Genomic DNA, 14,990 nt, shown 5'->3' on the forward strand with positions numbered 1-14,990 from the left:
GAGATCTTATTAGATTTGTTCCAGAATCTTTATCAGCTAAAGTCACTTGTGAATTTAAGAATTTATTTAACTAAAAAAGCATATAAATCACAAACACTACAGTATTCATAAAGTTCATATTAACTGACTGCTATTATCTCATAGATCAAAACGTATAAGATCTCCTCAGCCTGTGTTGACCTTATTTTCAGTGTTTATTCCAAAACTTCCATTTTTTTCCCCATTGGGATGGCTGAACGAGCCAAAGGTAACTAATTTCTGAGTTTTAAGACTACAAGCTGAAGAGCTCATATAGCTCGACATTGACATGATTTGTTTACGTTGGTGAGGTACTTCCTGTATAAACACGAATTCCCTTCCTTGACAACTTCCTTCCAGCAATGTGTATCAGGGAGATTCCTAGATGTGAGAAGTGTGCAGGAGGACCTGATAGAAAGGAATGTGTAGTATTGATGTAAAAAGTTGTGTGTATAAACTGTAGGGGTACACATGGTGCTGGAGATCAGATGTGTCCAGTGAGAGAAAGACAGGTTGAGGTTACCAGGATCACAGTAGTGCAGAAGGTGCTGTATGCTGAGGCAGTGAAGGGAGTAGTAGAGGAAGATGGGTCCAAGGTGAAGGATTTGTTTTGTTTTAATAGCCATGGTTGTCAACAGTACCACAGTAATAGAATGTAAAACACAGTGAATAGATGTTGTGGTGGCAGCTGTAGAGAAGTACTTGGGTGTATAATATTTTACTGCAGAGTTACAAGGTGTTTTGAAGGATAATATCCTGTCCTCCCAGTCTGCTGGCCTGGTGTTGAATCAGAGGGCCAAAGTAGTGGAATAATGATTATGTTTTAATGGGTGTAGGGTTAGTTTGTTTTTCACAAAGTGTAGGGAGTTATTACTACAGAATAGTAGTCTGATGCACAGCCAATACACTAAGTGGCAGCATGCACCAATAATAGTTTGCGGACCTCCATAACACTAACGAAGAAGAAGACCACTTCCTTCACAGCTCAGCTCGGCTCGGTGAAGCGGAATAAGTATACATCCACTGACTACTGTGGAGGTTGCATTGTTGTAAATGCTTCATGGCCCCTGCAGATTTTGGATTAAACATACATCAGGTTTTACTGGTTCCCTGCACGGATAGCGCTGCTGTAATCAGTCTGGTATTTTATAGGCTACACTTACTGGGCCTCAGGCAATTAAAACTATCTGGACTCTTGAAGAGGACGTTGTTCCAACAGACTCGTGTGGAGGTAGACGATAAACAGACATAAGGATTGTTGGTGAATAGGGTGTTGAACGTTTTCTTGACTCTAATAGAACCAGTAAAATCTTATCCAAGATCTTTCTGAAGTAAGATTACTTTAGATTAATCGAGTTGATATTTAAAAGGACGTTTGATTGCTTTGGTCTAGCTGTGACAAACAAAGTAACTGTAGTGTCAACTAGCTACAGATGAACTGTCACGTTTTTTTTATTTGAAGAAACGTTGAAGAAAGAATAGCTTCCACGATGGATCGGGTAAGTTTGGTTTACTTTTATTAACAGTATTCATACTGTGGCGTATAACATGTCGAGGCCTAGTTTTAACAGTAGTTGATCTTCCATACCTCTTCGCTCCATTTGAACAACTGGACAAAATAAACAATGGTGGTAATAAACACTTGGGATATTTTGTCCTTCAGCAAAGTAGCCTACTAGCCTAAAGCACACAGATTGATACAAGACAATGCGCAACGAGCAGGTAAAGTCAGAACCATGGAGAAATAATGAGGGCAAAGCTACAACTTGCGGCACCGGGGTAAAGTCACCGGGAAGCCAAGGCAGAAAAATAGCCATATTACAAACTATGTGTTGTGATAATTGCTTTGTTTGCTCTATAACCTGTTAGGTCATATGCCTTGACACAACCGAGACAAGAAGGTGGCTGAATAAATTCAAATACACCTTTTGTTCAATCATAAAACCGGAGAGGAACATAAGTCCAGTTGAGTTCACAAAACATGTTGGATGTGAAACGGCTAGCAAGTTAGCTGGGTGCGCGCAAATAGCATTTCAATCGGTGAAGTCGCTCGCTTTGAGACCTTGAAGTAGTGGTTCCCCTTGCTCTGCAAGGGCCGCGGCTTTTGTGGAGAGGTGGGAACACAGACAACAGTCGTGGGTGACTGTTTGTGTGCAGAGGGTCCCTGGTTCGAGCCTGGGTATGCGCGAGAGGACGGACTAAAGCTATACTGTTACACATGTAACAAACATGTAACACGACCTACAGAATGGTCAAGCAAATGACATTTTCCAACGTTTTCAGAATACTAAACAACTATTGATTTAGAGTTACCGCAGGTCAAAAAGGAAACAGGCGCTGCCTCCAATATTCAAGCACCATTTCAACTTCAACATCATCTAATCACCTATGCTTTGTCTACTACAGTGAAATCTAAAATATACCAAAAACCAGGGGCGCAACTTTCACTGGGGATGGAGTGAACATGTCCCCACCACATTCTGTAATTGAAACTTTGTCCCCCCCTGAGTTTTATCATTGTACTGTAATACTAAATGAGGAGACTGTGTGCTTTGGGACCACGCGGACCCCTCCGGCTGTTCGTACTGTGTAATCATTATGTCCACCCACTTCTGAAACCAAAGATGCGCCCCTGCCAAAACATGATTTAGTCCGATCAACCTAAGCTTAATATGATGCATCTATTCATGTGCATGCAAGTAGAAAAAAAAACATGTTGACTCACCCAACTGGTAGAGAAATGCAAATGCCATCTTCCTCTGTTAATAAGTACATGCTTTAATTTTTTTTCTGTCCTCTGTGACCTGGCTAAGATGCTTGCACACTAGCCTTGTAAACCTCTATTCATGAGCAACGGTGCCCCAGGCCAGCTAGTTAATAGCCCCTTTTCAAATGATTAATCTTTTTGAGAAGTAACTGTGAGATGCTCATCTCACTACACTGTCCCTCTCCCCAAATATTTATTTTTATTGTTATAGATTCCATTATATTCATGTCGTGAGTGTTCCGTATTTTCTGCGCCTACTTCGCTAAAAGTCTTGCAAATAAAACGGCACTATTGCTTCCATAAAGTGACCATTGGACTTAAAATGTTTGACAACATTTGGTAGGTGCAACAGTTTATCAAATGTATAATGTATCACTTTCAAGTGCACATTTATGTCCACTAGGAACCATTGACTACCTTTGTGAATTATTTCTGCAAATGCCAACTTGGTTTCAGCCAAATCTCAGAGTTCTAACCTGGTCAGCATCTCTGTTGCTTGGCAACAATGGTGGCAGGGTGGAAATCTCTCCTCTGGAACAGGGTAGATGTTACTGTCTTTGCAAGGGGGGAAATGGTGGAGGCCATCTCTGTCACTCCCCTTAGTGATGTGGTCACCCTCTCCTGTTGGGCATGCAGGTCATTGGTCCACATATGAATGATGATATGGCTTAGTGAGCCAAGCTGGGCCACAGTAGCTCTGTCCGTTGTGGGGCACCATAACTTTGACAGAATTTTATTTGGGAAAAGTTGATTCTCTAATATAAGCTTGCCATTTGATTGATGGGAGTAATTACAAGCCATGTGATGGGGATGGAGGGGGTCAGCTGGGTTGGTGCATTGTTTGGTTGGATTGGTTTGTATGTTCTGGTTCAGCTGTTGTCCTGTTCCAAGGTGTTTGTGGAACTCTTTGTAGAGTGGATAGTGGTGGCTGAGAAATGCCTGCCTTGGCTCATGTAGCTTCTTCTACAGGTCCTGCATGTGGCCAGTGTTGACTGTACTGGACAGCTCCTCTCTAAGTCTGCAGGCTACCATCCTGAGAGTCTGGTTGTCCTCCTCAACATTGTTTATTGCACACTGCTGCTCCCGGATCTCCTCCCTATGCTGACGCACCAGGCTGATCATCTCCTCTATAAGATGCTGTGGTGCAGGTGTCACGTGTGAGAGAGGCATGCTCAGGGCTGTGTCTGCTGCAGGTGATGGAGGGAGAGGGACACTGGGGACTACATACTGGGGCAAAGAGGGAGTGGAGGCTGTTGTAGGTAGTGACAGTGGAGGCTGTTGTAGGTAGTGACAGTGGAGGCTGTTGTAGATAGTGACAGTGGAGGCTGTTGTAGGTAGTGACAGTGGAGGCTGTTGTAGGTAGTGACAGTGGAGGCTGTTGTAGGTAGTGACAGTGGAGGCTGTTGTGGGTAGTGACAGTGGAGATGTTGTAGGTAGTGACAGTGGAGGCTGTTGTAGGTAGTGACAGTGGAGGCTGTTGTAGGTAGTGACAGTGGAGGCTGTTGTAGGTAGTGACAGTGGAGGCTGTTGTAGGTAGTGACAGTGGAGGCTGTTGTAGGTAGTGACAGTGGAGGCTGTTGTAGGTAGTGACAGTGGAGGCTGTTGTGGGTAGTGACATTGGAGGCTGTTGTAGGTAGTGACAGTGGAGGCTGTTGTAGGTAGTGACAGTGGAGGCTGTTGTAGGTAGTGACAGTGGAGGCTGTTGTGGGTAGTGACAGTGGAGATGTTGTAGGTAGTGACAGTGGAGGCTGTTGTAGGTAGTGACAGTGGAGGCTGTTGTAGGTAGTGACAGTGGAGGCTGTTGTAGGTAGTGACAGTGGAGGCTGTTGTAGGTAGTGACAGTGGAGGCTGTTGTAGGTAGTGACAGTGGAGGCTGTTGTAGGTAGTGACAGTGGAGGCTGTTGTAGGTAGTGACAGTGGAGGCTGTTGTGGGTAGTGACAGTGGAGGCTGTTGTGGGTAGTGACAGTGGAGGCTGTTGTGGGTAGTGACAGTGGAGGCTGTTGTGGGTAGTGACAGTGGAGGCTGTTGTGGGTAGTGACAGTGGAGGCTGTTGTAGGTAGTGACAGTGGAGGCTGTTGTAGGTAGTGACAGTGGAGATGTTGTAAGTAGTGACAGTGGAGGCTGTTGTAGGTAGTGACAGTGGAGGCTGTTGTAGGTAGTGACAGTGGAGGCTGTTGTAGGTAGTGACAGTGGAGGCTGTTGTAGGTAGTGACAGTGGAGGCTGTTGTAGGTAGTGACAGTGGAGGCTGTTGTAGGTAGTGACAGTGGAGGCTGTTGTAGGTAGTGACAGTGGAGGCTGTTGTAGGTAGTGACAGTGGAGGCTGTTGTAGGTAGTGACAGTGGAGCAACAAAAGGTTTTATTTAGTCGAAGTAGTAGACCCAACCAATCAGAAATATTTGGTCTCGCCTCCTGAGTGGGGCAGCTGTCTAAGGTGCTGCAGTGCTAGAGGCATCGCTACAGAACCGGGTTCAATCCCTGGTGTGGCTGGCTTATGGGTGAAGCGAGCAGTGTGTCAAGAAGCAGTGCTGCTTGGCAGGGTTGTATTTCGGGAGGACACATGGCTCTCGATCTTCGCCTTTCCCGAGGCCGTACTGGAATTGCAGCGATGGGACAAGACTGTTAATTACCAATTGTAAATCATGAAATGGGGGGTAATAAAAATAAATATATATTTGGTCTAATTATATTCTATGTACAATACTTCCTCTGGTCACCAGGACAGAGCTAGCCTGTCGCCCTCCACACTGCCAGAGTCCCCGGGTTGCAACTCTCCCGGTAGCGCCTTACTGCAGGGTCTGAAGAGGGTGGCTTCATTGCTGATCGACTGCAGGAAAACACCAGGGCAGAGTGGATCTTCGAGAGGTGGACACGAGGAAAATGGAGATTTGATTTCATCAAGTAAGAACAATGTTCTATGTGGATTAGACTACATTCTGCTTCTGAAACTTCTGTTAATTGATTGATAAACAATATACACTCCTTGCCAGTTTATTAGGTACATCCATCTTGTACTGGATCGGAGCTACATTCTGCTTCTGAAACTTCTGTTAATTGATTGATAAACAATATACACTCCTTGCCAGTTTATTAGGTACATCCATCTTGTACTGGATCGGAGCTACATTCTGCCTCTGAAACTTCTGTTAATTGATTGATAAACAATATACACTCCTTGCCAGTTTATTAGGTACATCCATCTTGTACTGGATCGGAGCTGCCTTTTCCTCCAGAACAGCCTTAATTCTTCGGGGCATTGATTCTTCAAGGCGCCGGAAATTTTCCAGAGGGATGCATGGGATCCATGCTGACGTGATGGCTTCACGCAGTTGCTGCAGATTGGACAGCGTCACATTCGTGCTGCCAACAGTCTGTTCCATCTCATCCCAAAGTTACTCTATTGGGTTTGGTCAGCAACAATGTTCAGATTGGCTGTGGCGTTAAATCGTTGCTCAGTTGGTATCAAGGTACCTAACATGTGCCAGGAAGACATTCCCCACACCAGTACACCGCCGCCAGGCTGAATGGGTCCATGGGCTCATGCTTTGCACACCAAATCCAGACTGCCATCAGCATGACGCAACAAAAACCGAGATTTGTCGGACCAAGTACTGTTTTCCAATCCTCAATTGTCCAGTGTTGATCGCGTGCCCTCTGGAGCTGTTTCTTATGTTTAGTTAATAGGAGTGGAACCCGGTGTGGTTCTCTGCTGTAATAGCCCACCCGTGACGAGGATCGACTAGTTATGCGTTCCTAGATGCCGTTCTGCACACCACTGTTGTACTGCGCCGTTATTTTTTTGTGGCCCGCCTGTTAGCTGGCACGATTCTTGCCATTCTCCTTCAACCTCTCTTATCAACGAGCTGTTTTCACCCACAGGACTGCCGCTGACGTTGTCTTTTGTTTGTCACTCGTTTTGCCTATTCTAACGTTTAATCAAACAGTAACTGAATGTCTCTACCTGTCTGCCTGCTTTTGGTAGCAAGCCACAACCACTTGACCCACTGTCTGTCGGTGTACCTAATAAACTGGTCACTGAGTGTACCGTATTTATTGATGATCATTCTTTGTTTATGGACACGTATTTCATAAACCTAGTTATTCAATGTCTTTGTTTCACAGGGGACACACCTAAACGTGGTTATCTCGGTGGGAGGGGCTTATCTGCTCACCTTCAACCACATGTTGCTGACGAGGCAGAGAAGTGTCTCTCGAGATCAGAACACTTCAAGAAACACCAGCAGAGATGTATAGGGAAGAAACCTCACCACTGCTGCTCTGACTGTGGGAAGAGTTTCACTAGCCGGAGTTGCTTCATTATTCACCAGCGGATTCACACCGGCGAGAGACCGTACTTCTGCTCTCAGTGTGGGAAGAGGCACATCTCTGCAGGGCGTCTTAAAGAACACCAAAGAATCCATACAGGAGAGAAACCTTACAGATGCTCACAGTGTGGGAAGAGTTTTGCTCTATCTGGCACCTTAAAATCTCATCTGAGAATCCATACAGGAGATAAACCGTACTGCTGCTCTCAGTGTGGGAGGAGTTTTACTGTATCTACCGCCTTAAAATCTCATCTGAGAGTCCATACAGGAGAGAAACCGTACTGCTGCTCTCAGTGTGGGAAGGGTTTTGCTGTATCTAGTGCCTTAAAATCGCATTTGTTAATTCATACTGGCGAGAGGCCTTACCCCTGCCTTCGTTGTGGGAAAAGCTTTGTTAGTGCAGGAAACCTAACTGTACACAAGCGGATACACACTGGAGAGAGGCCTTATAGCTGTGATCAGTGTGGGAAGAGCTTTGCTCTAGCTTCCGTTCTGACTTCACACCGGCGCATACACACTGGAAATAAACCTTATAGCTGTGAACAGTGTGGAAAGAGCTTTGCCGTAGCTTCCTCCCTGAGTAGACACCAGCGAACACACACTGGAGAGAAACCTTATGTTTGTCTTTGTGGAAAGAGCTTTGCTCAGTTAGGGACAATGAAAAGTCACCAGAAAACAAAAACGTGCCGTATTTCATCTCCCTCCTATACGGCACCGGTTCCAGATCCCTAAATAAACGATTAAAAAAAACTTCTAGTGAACAGGCATATCCATCTCCCATTGTTAAACAGTTGACTTAGTTTGATCACCATGGTAACCTGGAGCATAATATGCAGCTCTGATCTAGCATCAGGTCTCACCTGTGTCTGTAATATCACACAATGGGATTTAAATGGATAAATGTTATCATAGAAGATGTCATAGTCAACCTGTGTGTGTGTGTGTGTGTGTGTGTGCTCATAAAACTAATCAATGATACATTGGATAATCGGTCAAGGCAAGAACTATGCATATTGTCTTGTAACACCGGTTAATGCAATAACTTTTAGATGTGTAATGTAATATCTTGTACCCCAGAAATTGAACGTAAATCACCGAAAATAGATGCTGTGGTGGCAGCTGCAGAGAGTTATTTGGGTATATGAGATTTGGCTTCAGAAGAGTTGCATGGTGTGTTGAAGGGTGATGTGCCGTCCTCCCAGGTCGTTGTCATGGTGCAGGAGCAGATCGGGTCAAAGTAGTGGAATGGGGTAGTGGGTTTTTAATGTGTAGGTGGCAGCTGCTGAGAAGTACCTGGTTGTACAATATTTTACTGCAGGAGAGTTAATAGATGTTTTGAGAAGGAAATATAAATGAACTCAGCAAAAAAAGAAACGTCCTCACACTGTCAACTGCGTTTATTTTCAGCAAACTTAACATGTGTAAAGATTTGTATGAACATAAGATAAATAGAGACATAAACTGAACAAGTTTCACAGACATGTGACTAACAGAAATTGAATAATGTGTCCCTGAACAGAGGGGGGGGTCAAAATCAAAATGTATAGTCAGTATCTGGTATACCAGGTGCACTAAGTACTGCAGTGCATCTCCTCCTAATGGACTGCACCAGATTTGCCCGTTCTTGCTGTGAGATGTTACCCCACTCTTCCACCAAGGCACCTGCAAGTTCCCGGACATTTCTGTGGGGAATGGCCCTAGGCCTCACCCTCCGATCCAACAGCTCCCAGACGTGCTCAATGGGATTGAGATCCGGGCTCTTCGCTGACCATGGCAGAACACTGACATTCCAGTCTTGCAGGAAATCACACACAGAACGAGCAGTATGGCTGGTGGCATTGTCATGCTGGAGGGTCATGTCAGGATGAGCCTGCAGGAAGGGTACCACATGAGGGAGGAGGAGGTCTTCCCTGTAACGCACAGCGTTGAGATTGCCTGCAATGACAACAAGTTCAATCCGATGATGCTTTGACAAACCGCCCCAGACCATGACGAACCCTCCACCTCCAAATCGATCCCTCTCCAGAGCACAGGTCTCGGTGTAACGCTCATTCCTTCGACAATTAACGCGCATCCGACCATCATCCCTGGTGAGACAAAACCGCGACTCGCAAGTGAAGAGCACTTTTTGCCAGTCCTGTCTGGTCCAGCGACGGTGGGTTTATGCCCATAGGAGACATTGTTTCTGGTGATGCCTGGTGAGGACCTGCCTTACAACAGGCCTACAAGCCCTCAGTCCAGCCTCGCTCAGCCTATTGCGGACAGTCTGAGCACTGATGGAGGGATTGTGCATTCCTGGTGTAACTTGGGCAGTTGTTGATGCCATCCTGTACCTGTCTCGCAGGTGTGATGTTCGGATGTACCGATCCTGTGCAGGTGTTGTTACACATGGTCTGCCGCTGCGAGGACGATCAGCTGTCCGTCCTGTCTCCCTGTAGTGCTGTCTTCGGTGTCTCACAGTATGGTCATTGCAATTTATTTCCCTGACCACATCTGCAGTCCTCATGCCTCCTTGCAGCATGCCTAAGGCACGTTCATGCAGATGAGCAGGGACCCTGGACATCTTTCTTTTGGTGTCTTTCAGAGTCAGTAGAAAGGCCTCTCATTAGTGTCCTAAGTTTTCATAACTGACCTTAATTGCCTACCATCTAAGCTGTAAGTGTCTTAACGAACGCTCCACAGGTGCATGTTGATTAATTGTTTATGGTTAATTGGAAAAGCATGGAAACAGTGTTTTAAACCCTTTACAATGAAGATGTGTAAAGTTATTTGGGTTTTTAAAATTATCTTTGAAAGACAGGGTCTTGAATAAGGCATTGTGTAGGTCTACAATCTTGTCCCTGACATCCTTGGAGAGCTCTTTGGTCTTGGCCAAGGTGGAGAGTTTGGAATCTGATTGATTGCTTCTGTGGACAGGTGTCTTTTATACAGGTAACAAACTGAGATTAGGAGCACTCCCTTTAAGAGTGTGCTCCTAATCTCAGCTCGTTACCTGTATAAAAGACACCTGGGAGCCAGAAATCTTTTTGGTTGAGAGGGAGTCAAATACTTATTTCCCTCATTAAAATGAAAATAATTTTATAACATTTTTGACATGCGTTTTTCTGGATTGTTTTGTTATTCTGTCTCACTGTTCAAATTAACCTGCCATTAAAATGATAGATTGATAATTTCTTTGTCAGTGGGCAAACATACAAAATCAGCAGGGGATCAAATATTTTGTCCCTCACTGTACACCTTAGCCAAATGCATTTAAACTCAGTTTTTCACAATTCCTGACATTTAATCCTAGTAAAAATTCCCTGCCTTAGGTCAATAAGGATCACCACTTTATTTTAAGAATGTGAAATATCAGAATAATAGTAGAGAAGGATTAATTTCAGCTTTTGTTTCTTTCATCACATTCCCAGTGGGTCAGAAGTTTACATTCACTCAATTAGTATTTGGTAGCATTGCCTTTAATTTGTTTAAATTGGGTCAAACGTTTCCAGTAGCCTTCCACAAGCTTCCCACAATAAGTTGGGTGAATTTTGGCCCATTCCTCCTGACAGAGCTGGTGTAACTGAGTCAGGTTTGTAGGCCTCCTTGCTCGCACACGCTTTTTCAGTTCTGCCCACAAATTATCTATGAGATTGAGGTCAGGGCTTTGTGATGGCCTCTAAAATACTTTGACTTTGTTGTCCTTAAGCCATTTTGCCACAACTTTGGAAGTATGCTTGGGGTCATTGTCCATTTGGGAGACCCATTTGCGACCAAGCTTTAACTTCCTGACTGATGTCTTGAGACGTTGCTTCAATATATCCGCATAATTTTCCCATCCTCATGATGTCATCTATTTTGTGAAGTGCACCTGTACCTCGTGCAGCAAATCACCCCCACAACATGATGCTGCCACCCGTGCTTCATGGTTAGGATGGTGTTCTTCGGCTTGCAAGCCTCCCCCTTTTTACTCCAAGCATAACGATGGTCATTATGGCCAAACGGTCCTATTTTTGTTTCATTAGACCAGAGAACATTTCTCCAAAAAGTACAATCTTTGTCCACATGTGCAGTTGCAAACCATAGTCTGGCTTTTTCATGGCAGTTTTGGAGCAGTGGCTTCTTCCTTGCTGAGCGGCCTTTCAGGTTGTGTCGATATAGGACTCATTTTGCTGTTGTTCTGGGATTGATTAGCACTTTTCGCACCAAAGTAGGTTCATCTCTAGGAGACAGAACGCGTCTCCTTCCTGAGCAGTATGACGGCTACGTGGTCTCATGGTGTTTATACTTGCATACTAATGTTTGTACAGGTGAACGTGGTACCAAAATTTGAGGCCTACAATATTTTCTTCTGAGGTCTTGGCTGATTTCTTTTGATTTTCCCATGATGTCAAGCAAAGAGGCACTCAGTTTGAAGGTAGGCCTTGAAATACATCCACAGGTATACCTCCAATTAACTCTAATGATGTCAATTAGCCTATCAGAAGCTTCTAAAGCCATGACATCATTTTCTGGAATTGTCCAAGTTTTTTAAAGGCACAGTCAACTTAGTGTATGTAAACTTCTGACCCACTGAAATTGTGATGCAGTGAATTATAAGTGAAATAATCTGTCTGTAAACAATTGTTGGAAAAATGACTTGTGTCATGCACAAAGTATATGTCCTAACCGAGTTGCCAAAACTATAGTTTGTTCACAAGAAATTTGTGGAGTGGTTAAAAAACGAGTTTTATTGACTCCAACCTAAGTGTATGTAAGCTTCCGACTATATATATATATATATATATATATACACACACACACATTTATTATGAAATAGTGGTATATATATTTAGTATGAGATAGTGGTATATATATTTATTATGAGATAGTGGTATATAGGTGTAGGTTTGGTTGGTGGTGACATGTTCTTTATTTTATGTGTTTAACATGTAACATGATTGAAACACCCACTACTGCAGAGTAGGTGGCAGCATGCACAACCATGCAAATGCCATGACACCGAAGAAGACCATTTCCGAATGCCTGACTTCTGTGGAGGAAGCATCGCCTTAAATGCTGTATGACGACCCGTCATTCAGGGCATGTGGGCCAGAAAATAGATATATTTGTAAAGAAAAAAATTGTTGGCTGTTTTGCATGTTGTTTTGGCATTAATACATGTTTCATATCAGTTTGCAAACTATTTTTAAAAATGTATAAATAATTGAGTTAATAAAGCTGCATACAAATGTTTCTTTCTTTCTTTCTTAAGGCAGCTCCAAAATGCAGGTGTTTCAAGCCTAGCTCAGTGCTTTCTGTGGTTGTGGGACAGCCAGCGGAAAATACAGAACATAGGGGTTGGTAATGTTCTCTAGTTACGCTGTGTTGCACATTTTCTCAACATTTGTCATAATTAGCAATGAATTTGTATCCCCTCTCGTCGGCCTTCGACTGCATATTTTCTTCCAACCTGAAAACGTTGTGAAGCCAAGCCCTTTTTCTGAATTTCATTATGCGCCCAAAAGGTATGGAAATGGTGTCCATTGCTTGTATACTTCGTATTTTGGCGATTGTAGTACGACATCCAGGACTTTTTGGGATACTAACTATGACTAATAAGCACACTACCTACTCCATTTACCTCACAAATAGTACGGTTAGTGTGGTTAGTATTAGAGGTCGACCGATTTAATTAGGGCCGGTTTTCAAGTTTTCATAATCGGAAATCTGTATTTTTGGACACCGATTTTTCCGCTTTTTAAATATTTTGTATTATTTTATTTTTTTCACCTTTTTATTTAATCTTTATTTAATGAGGCAAGACAGTTAAAAACACATTCTTATTTTCCATGACGGTCTAGGAACAGCGGGTTAACTGCCTCGTTCAGGGGCAGAACGACAGATTGTCACCTTGTCAGCTCAGTCTTGCAACCTTACAGTTATCTAGTCCAACGCAATAACGACCTGCCTCTCATTGCACTCCACAAGGAGAATGACTGCCGGTTACGCGAATGCAGTAAGCCAAGGTAAGTTGCTAGCAGCTCTTCGTTGTGCGTCAAGCATTGCGCTGTTTATGACTTCAAGCCTATCAACTCCCGACATGAGGCTGGTGTCACTGAAGTGAAATGGCTATCTAATTAGCACGTGCTAATAGCGTTTCAAACGTCACTCGCTCTGAGACTTGGAGTGGTTGTTTCCCTTGCTCTGCATGGGTAACGCTGCATCGAGTGTGGCTGTTGTCGATGTGTTCCTGGTTCGAGCCCAGGGAGGAGCGAGGAGAGGGACGGAAGCTATACTGTTACACTGGCAATACTAAAGTGCCTATAAGAACATCCAATAGTCAAAGGTTAATGAAATACAAATGGTATAGAGAGAAATAGTCCTATAACTAATATAATAACTACAATCTAAAACTTCTTACCTGGGAATATTGAAGACTCATGTTAAAAGGAACCACCAGCTTTCATATGTTCTCATGTTCTGAGCAAGGAACTTTTACTTTTTTCTCCAAAACTTAGTTTTTGCATTATTTTAACCAAATTTAACATGTTTCATTATTTATTTGAGGCTAAATTGATTTTATTGATCTTTTATATTAAGTTAAGTGTTCATTCAGTATTGTTGTAATTGTCATTATTACAAATAAATAAATACAAATTGGCCGATGTAATCTGTATCAACCTTTTTGGTCCTCCAAAAATCGGAATCGGGGTTGAAAAATCATATTCGGTCGATCTCTCTCTAGTTAGTATGTGTATTCGAACACAGGTTAGGTCACAGAAAAATCTTTGGGGAGAGCTCGACTGGGAAAATACGGTTTGAACAGTCATCCAACTCGGAATTCCATTTAGTGAACTTGGGCCTCTAGAGCTCTGACCTGAAAATCACTGACGTCATGATTCAACCTTTGTTTTTTCCCCAGAGTTTTAAGTTGTCTTGAAAGCACCATAAATCCAGAGAATGCCAGACTTTGGTTACAAAATTTGCCCACAAGAAGGACCGTCGCACCACCTTCCTGTTCAAGTGAGCACAGGGCCACATGGTAAGTCCAAAAATGTATTGTATGCTGCTGCATAAATGATGTAATATGCCAGGGAGATATGTATACTGTAGTTAAGTAAGTAATACTAAGTGTATGTTGTGTAGTAAGCTGTTACTACACAACATACACTTAGGCCCATGTGCCTCACCTTAATAATTTGGTAACTTTCCCCTCATAACTTAGCCTACTGTTCTGACTTGGTGGTGTATGTTTAGCCTATAGCCTGTTTTAGATAAATTTTGTCATTGAATATTGTAAGAGCTTTCATCGTCTGCTTACATACCCCCTTTATTTATCCTACAGTCTGACTTGGTGTACAGGGAGAATAGCCTACTGTAAGACCAGCCCATATTCTGAATTCTGTCACTGTACATTTCAAAAGTGCTGAACAAATAGTTATATTGACTGTTACTTTATATTGATTACTACTACGTTGTTCATTGTCTTAATTGAAATTACGGATTGCCTCATCTGCTCATTGTTCCCTTATGTCATAGTTTGTACATCTCAATTGTCAGTGGAAACCACATTTGTTTAAGCAAGTCAGCCATATCAGCTATGTTTTTTTTAAGGCAGTAAATTAGGCTGAATGAACTGTTAGGCTGCCAGACAAGGCACCGTTAATAGTAAGGGTAAGGATTCACTCCATGGTGCTGAAAAGATAGCTCTGCTGTTGGGACAGCTTTATCTAGGCCCTAATACTTTGTGGGCACCATTTGTCACTGTTACAGTGCAATTAATGTATTGTTTAGTGTTCTGTTGTTGCTTTGCTGACAAAAATGTTTGAGGTTTGCCCCACCAAGATTTACATGCTGAAATCGTCACTGGCTTTACTGGTTCACTGCACGGATAGCGTAGTGGTAATCAGTCTGTTATTT

The 14,990-nt window shown here is 43.2% G+C and overlaps 1 pseudogene; it reads left to right on the forward strand.

The window, feature by feature from the left end:
* The first annotated feature begins 961 nt into the window (after nt 1-961).
* The window catches only part of LOC110485287, a 39,125-nt pseudogene continuing 25,096 nt past the window's right edge, over nt 962-14,990 (forward strand).

Source organism: Oncorhynchus mykiss, chromosome 12 (assembly GCF_013265735.2).
Source record: "Oncorhynchus mykiss isolate Arlee chromosome 12, USDA_OmykA_1.1, whole genome shotgun sequence".
In the NCBI taxonomy this organism is placed as follows: domain Eukaryota; kingdom Metazoa; phylum Chordata; class Actinopteri; order Salmoniformes; family Salmonidae; genus Oncorhynchus; species Oncorhynchus mykiss.